This window comes from Ischnura elegans, chromosome 13 (assembly GCF_921293095.1).
Source record: "Ischnura elegans chromosome 13, ioIscEleg1.1, whole genome shotgun sequence".
NCBI lineage: Eukaryota > Metazoa > Arthropoda > Insecta > Odonata > Coenagrionidae > Ischnura > Ischnura elegans.
Genome location: NC_060258.1, coordinates 715,096 through 722,008, shown reverse-complemented (window position 1 = coordinate 722,008; position 6,913 = coordinate 715,096). Strand labels below are relative to the sequence as shown.

The 6,913-nt window shown below is 36.8% G+C and overlaps 1 long non-coding RNA gene across 1 annotated transcript; it reads left to right on the top strand.

The window, feature by feature from the left end:
- Nucleotides 1-410: 410 nt before the first annotated feature.
- LOC124169993 lies at nt 411-5,738 on the top strand. The gene is made up of 3 exons (XR_006867284.1): nt 411-474; nt 1,411-1,491; nt 5,663-5,738. It is a non-coding gene; the product is annotated as an uncharacterized LOC124169993 (long non-coding RNA).
- Nucleotides 5,739-6,913: the final 1,175 nt, after the last annotated feature.

Below are 6,913 nucleotides of genomic sequence, written 5' to 3'. Positions count from 1 at the left end.
CTGAATACAGCGATGCTTCACTGCGTGCACTGCCTTGTGACGTCACATCTCAATCAAGATGGAGGCACTGTGCTTCAGTGCAACATGAAATTTTCCGACTTTCAAAACGTTTTAAAGTGCATACCCTAGATGCAGGAAATAAAAGCGACTATACTAATATTTCTTTTTTAGGCTAAACTTTCAAATACGGCAATAAAAATTAGTGCACATCCCCATTATTAGAATTGGTTTTCTTTCTGGTGATACATAATTAAAAGTTAACTGCATATTACCCTCATTCAATGTGAAAATATATTCATCGACATCACAGCACTATGTGATTTCGTGCCATGAAAATATCTCTTTAAAATATTACTATAATATCGTACTAATTTCTTTTTTTTTTTGGTGTTCCATTTGTGATTGCAGGCCCGCTATGCGCACCATCTTGTTTGTGGTTCTCGCTCTACTCCGGAGAGCAACAATGACCATGTGGTGAGTGTGCACTTCTCCTCGATATATTGTCCATTTATGTGTGTCATGCATACTTAATGAACTCGTGTGGCTTTGTTTTAGCATGAATCATGTGATGCTAAACCAGAAGTCTGAGTATTTATCAGGAAGTAGTGTTATATTATTCAGAGTTTTTACATTTGGACTTTTTAATTTCATGAAAAAATTGTTGTTCCCGAAGCATTTCAATGGTTAGTTTCATCACGAATTACAGCTTTTTGTCATTAACCTTTACGGTTTGGTGAAATTGTAGGGACTATTTTTGCTCTGTGAGGCATTTAAAAAATTTATCAACATTTGCATCGAAAGTACAACTAATTAATGCCAATGAACTCGAACGCCTCCATTTTAACAGTAAATCATGCTCCTGTGAAAGGAAAAGTGCAGTGAATTATTGAGAACTCAGTAAATGGCATTTGCTGTTGTTGATTAGATGAGAGACTGTCATTGACGGGGGAATATTCCGTATGATTTTTCATGAGGAATTCGGTGTTTGTAAGTTTCTTTTTGTATTATTATTAAGTCAGCAGGTTAAATTAAGCGTAAATTTTTATATGTTCTGTCAACGACCTTTTGTTTGACGTTTCAGTTAAAATTGAACCATATTGAACCTCTTTTGTGCCTCTGACATTCAGTCAATAGGGTATTGCTTTTGTATGGGTTCATTGTAAAGAAATACGTCTTAAGAAGTATGTAAATATGTTATAAGAATGTTGATTTCATTGACTTATTAGTTTCAAAAATGTTACATGATCATTGGAGTATTGAAAAATAAGGAAATTTGTATTCTGGGTTTTGTAAGTGTTTGGGCTCGTGATCGTAAATGGATTATGATTTATCTCTTTCTTTCATGTATTTTTTTCTTTCTTCTACACTATGGTGAACCATCAAAGAAACTGCATTTTCTTATTTCCCCAGGAGACCAGAGGAAGGACCATCTCCCACGAATCAGGTCGGAAATATCGTTCAGAAGTTGTTGGAGTTAGTAATGACAAAGAGGTAAGCATATACTTTTTCAAGCTTATGTGAAAATCAAAATTAATTTATTACCTTCACATTTTCATAAAAAATTCCCTCATCTTGGGTTTGGCCGCAGCTAGTTTGTATCTATGAGGTTGGTCCAAAAATAATAACTGGCATAATTTTTTAAATACATGTTGTTTATTGGAAACAATCTGTCATTCTCTTGATAACGCTCCCAGTAGGAGGAGTGAAACGTCGAGTTAAAATGTTTAATACACAGCAATACCCGAAAACCACCAGCGAAATAAATCTGTCATTGAGTTAAAATTTAAAAAACTTACTGCTATTTCATTGCCAAATGCAACCACCCATAAGTATTCCACAGGTAACTTTAAACAAACACACAATTCAAGTTTTTGTAACTTAAATTAAAAGAGTGCCTATAGTGGGCAACAAATGTAGACCATGTAGTTGGAAAAGCAGTTTAGCGTTATAGCAATCATTGGAAATTATTTTATGGAACGCTCGGTTATTCCTCTCCATTCTTTATGGAATGTATATGCTGTTCTCCTGAGATACTTGCCATTGTGGCTGTTGTGTGATGTAATTATTGTAATGAAAGTTCTCGTTAAACAAATTGTTTTCTTTTTATGTAAAAATAAACCTGTTTCTTGTTGAAACTTTGTAACATTCTTTTATACATTCAATTCCCTTCTTTTGATGTTGCCACAAAATCTATATGCATTTGGTTACGCACGCTACTTTTTAAAACTCCCACATTTTTTAGGAGATACCTTTTAAAGTTACACGTTAGTGTCGGCAAGTAGCTGATTAAGGCACCTGAGGATTTTACCAAGATGACGTTTATCTTTAAATCCCTCGTTTGTGGTTTTGATTTCAAATATTTGCATAATCATATAATTTCACTTGTGGCACGGTTTTATATTTTTTGACAGATCAAGTGCCAAATCACAATCTTACTATGCACGCAACCGCGATTAAGAGTGAACATTATCTTTGCATTTAATACCCTCCCAATCTTCTCTCGCCCATGGACCTTTTTCCTACATTTATTCATTAAAACCTGATTTACAAAATTCTGCTGTGACTATGATGGCTAATACATTCATTGGAAGACAGTCTCAGGCGTTGTTTTGTGGACTTGCTTCCTTTCAGATAAAAATCAAATAACTTTGTTTTATTCAAAACTTTATTTTAAATAGCACGACCCGGGTTTCAGCATCTAGTGCTATCACCTTATTCTATTATATTTATTTTATTATATTTATTTTATTTTATTATATAATGCATTTATTGTTGCAAATTTATTCATCAATTATTTTCAGCCTTTAGCCAAAAATTATTAGAATTGTTGAAAGCGACTTATCGCGCGTCTTTCTAGCTCTCAACTCTTTTTCTCAGTTTCCTTCACACCATCAATCTAAGACTCCTCTATCACCTTTCTCGACATAAACATACTTTTAGCGAACGATAAATTCACCATTTCTATCCAAAAAAACCCACCAATCACGAGTATTATCTACATTTCACAAGCTCTCGTCTGTCACACACCAAACACGCTAATCCTTACCCTCTGTCTCTGTTCGTGCTGACCACATTTGCAATAATACACCCTCCTTACATCACGCTACAAAACACCTTCACCAAGCCCTCGTGCAGCGGGGCTATCTACATCGGTCAAAGATTCAGCTGGAAACAGCATATTAGTGAAATAAGAGCAGAGATGACATCTATAATTAGGAAATTTTACTTATTTTGAGATATAATTGCCCAGTGTCTGTTCTCAGAATGATGTACTATGCATTGGTAAATTCAAGATTACAATACGGAATTTTATGTTGGTGCGGAGCATACTTGAATAATTTGCAACCACTCCTGGTATCTCAGAAAAAGGAGTTAGAGGTGATGCTGAGGGCATCAAATTTAACTCATTCTCTTCCCCTATTCAAAAAAGTAATCATCTTACCTTTGAGGTATTTATTTGTTCATAAGGTGCTTTAAAGTATTTTATATTAGAGGTGGTGTAAAGAACTTACCAACATCACATAATCTACGACAATATAATACTTTTCACATACCCAGACCAAATACAGAACTATTTAAACAAAGTTACCTATTCTTGGGACCGAAAATTTACTGTCAGTTACCAAAATACATAACTGACGAATAAATGTATATAGATATTGCAAAAGGGTAAAGATGTGGTTGTTTGCTCATGATGTTTTACAGTTGCTTAGGTGAATGAGGAATTGTGATGAATGGAATGAGATTCTATTATTGTTTTATGTTAGTTAGTGGTTTAATATTCTATATGCTTAATTATATATATTATGTTTACATATTATTTATGTTTCATATGCTAGGGAGCTTATTATTTCTCAATACGAATGATCCAGCCAGGTGAAATTTTTGTGTAACATGTACAAAAGCACTCTAACTGAAGAACGAGTCGGTAACCCCAAAGCAGAGTACTAACTCCTAAGGGGTACCTATGTTCCTGTACTCATGTAATTCTTGAAATCTGTATTTGTGTGGAACAATAAACATTATTACTATCCGGAGCCTCTTCTGAAAAAGAAAATTCTGCCGACGTCTCACAGATACACTCCGCGCACCGAAACTAATCAATCCAAGCGACTGAACCTTGAGACCACATTTTTTCCTGGCAACCACAAAATAAAAAATATACTGAGAGACCACTACTCTATCATCAGCACAAACCAGAGTACTACCAGTCTCCTCTCTTCCTGCCCGTCTATCACATACAGAAAGGCACCCAACCTGCGCAACATATTCACATCCACCCGCCCCTTTCTCCCCCGCAATGCCCCCCTTCTCCCTCCTCACCATGCAACCGCCCAAGAAGCAAGTGCTGCTTCTTATTCCGCTCCACCTCCCCACCAGTTGTCAATAAGTCTTCCTCCTCTGCTTGCTGCCCGTCCTTCAATGCCGTGTACCGACTATCCTGCAATTTCTGCCCTGCCTACCACATTGGCGAATTCACCACGCCAGTCTCTATCCGCATGGACAACCACCGCCACTCCACCGAGACCCCTCCATTCGCTAAGCCTGTTCCTCAAAGTTCCCTCGAAAAGCGCTTCTTCCTCTCCCTCATTGAAGTTTTACCTGAAAATGCCACCAGCATTGAGGTGAGAACTCGAGAATTGGCGCACATCTGGGCGGAAAAAGCTTTAAAATCAACTGGGCTCAATATAGCGCACTGCCCAATCCCTCTCATTTCCCCCTCACTTCCGCTTACCCCTCCAAACCCCCCTTTCTCTCCACAGAAGATTTCCACAGTCCTTCTCTACTCATTGAGAATGATGGGTCACCCCACCGAAACGTCTGCAAAGCATTTTGTAAGCGTCCTCTTATTATATATCCCTATGTGTACTTTGTATTTGTTTATTTATTCAACTTGTGTGTTATCGCAAGAAGCGTTTTCTTCAAGACCATATCTATAGAAGTTATATATACATATAATATAAGTTTATATACAGCGACTCCACAGTATTTAATACAACAATTACAAGGAACAAATCCATTTTCTCTCCGAAGGAACATATTGCACGTGAAACTTATGTTGTTGCACCGTAATATAAGTTGAACATGGAACCTTTGATTCGTAAAAAGGTTTAATAATGCTGAAAAACATTTGATTAGCCGTTATTTTTAACGAATCTCTGTGACTCCCATCCTCGATCCCAATTTCTTGTTCAGATTAGTCAACTTTTGCTTTGTCACTAATACTTGGACGGTACATACTTCCACTGCACAAGCGCTCAACAATCGCCCACCGAATCTATTTCACTCATCTAGGACCCTAACGAAACACATATGGTCAGCTGGTCTTAGACGAAGCACAAACGCTCACCTCCGCTACTTTGAGAATTGGCGGTGAGTGTTTATGCTTCGGCCACTGCCAGCTGAGATGATTCGCCTCGTTGGGCTCCCAGATGAGCGGATTTGTTTCGGTGGGCGATTGTTGAGCGTGTACGCAGTGTAGGTACCGTACTATTTCTTTAAACACATGCACATCCATTTATTACATATTTTGCTTTGTATTATTCTTTTTTTTCCCAGTTCAACCAACACATCACCTAACTAAAACAATTAAATGACAGACACAAAAGATTTAGATAGCAAAGTGCTTAAAGTATTAATTTGATTTCTTCGTATTTTACAGGACTCCCCATGATCTTGTTTTGTCTCTTCAAAAGATACGGGGCAATAGCATATGGAGATTCAATCACCTTGATGAATACAGTAAAAGGTAGGATTTTCAGCAGTCATTGATATGTGTTCTTAAGTCCGTTTTAGAAATGAAAAAATGTAGCGCGTACAGTGATTTTCATTTGCCTAACTCCCGTGGAGGCTACAATTCCTTATGGTATTAGGTTGCTGACATGTTGTTTACTCCAATGCAGTCGAGGCGGAAAAAATCATACAAATATCTCAGTCTTACGTAATGATGTTAAGTTTTTATACAATTAAGCAAAAAGAGAAAATAAAAATTGGATGAATATTGTAGTCTGAGGCTTTAAAAGGTGGTCATTTCACTTCCGTTTCCATTTGGATATTAAACAACTCCTTCACTGTCCCCACCCAAGCTCCCTCGCCAGCTCAAGGGACCAAAAGCAGGTCATTTCCTTTCGCACACTCCAGAATACAAATAATATTTCAAATGTAGTGTGCGTCGCGATACACTCATGCCTCTGTTAACAACAACAACATGCAACTATCATGGTATGGGTTCCTCGGGGTCTTTGCACCAATCGAATTTGGGTTAAAAGAGACCATTTTAAAATTTGGAAGTTAAGAATTATTTCCTGGTGTCATGTTTACAGAGAATCGAATCTCCTATAAACCGTATGCGAGGAGTGTTTTTGATTATGAAATCGGACGGAAAGGTGAAGATACATCCTTAGGTTCATTGCCCATGCATTTCCAAGAATTAAAGTAACACTATCAGTAAAGGATGCATTAAATGTTAAAAAAGAAACACCAAAATTTTGGAACGGCAGTTCTAATTCCAGTGCTGAGGCCTCAAAACATTATTTGAAATCGAAAAATGTTTTTCAAAATTAACTCCAATTAGCTCAAATTATCACTTTCAGAAGGTGGTTGATTTTGGGCTCACCATCCCGGAATTTTGGGTTGTCCTAAAGATGGGTGAAAAGGAAAATCAAGCTCTAATAATTTTTAAAGTAAAAATGCTGCCGAATGTAAAATTATACGTACAACCATTCACCCATCAACTGCTTTAAAATTTATTCCAAATATTATGGACATACTAGTAACAAAAAACTACATAACTTCAAGTCTTAGAAATCATGAAAAATGTTTCTGAAGGGCTGACTAAAAATTAAATCGATTTTTTCACACACTATTTCATATGCAACCACTTTCCATGCATCAGTAACATCTAGCTGACCAG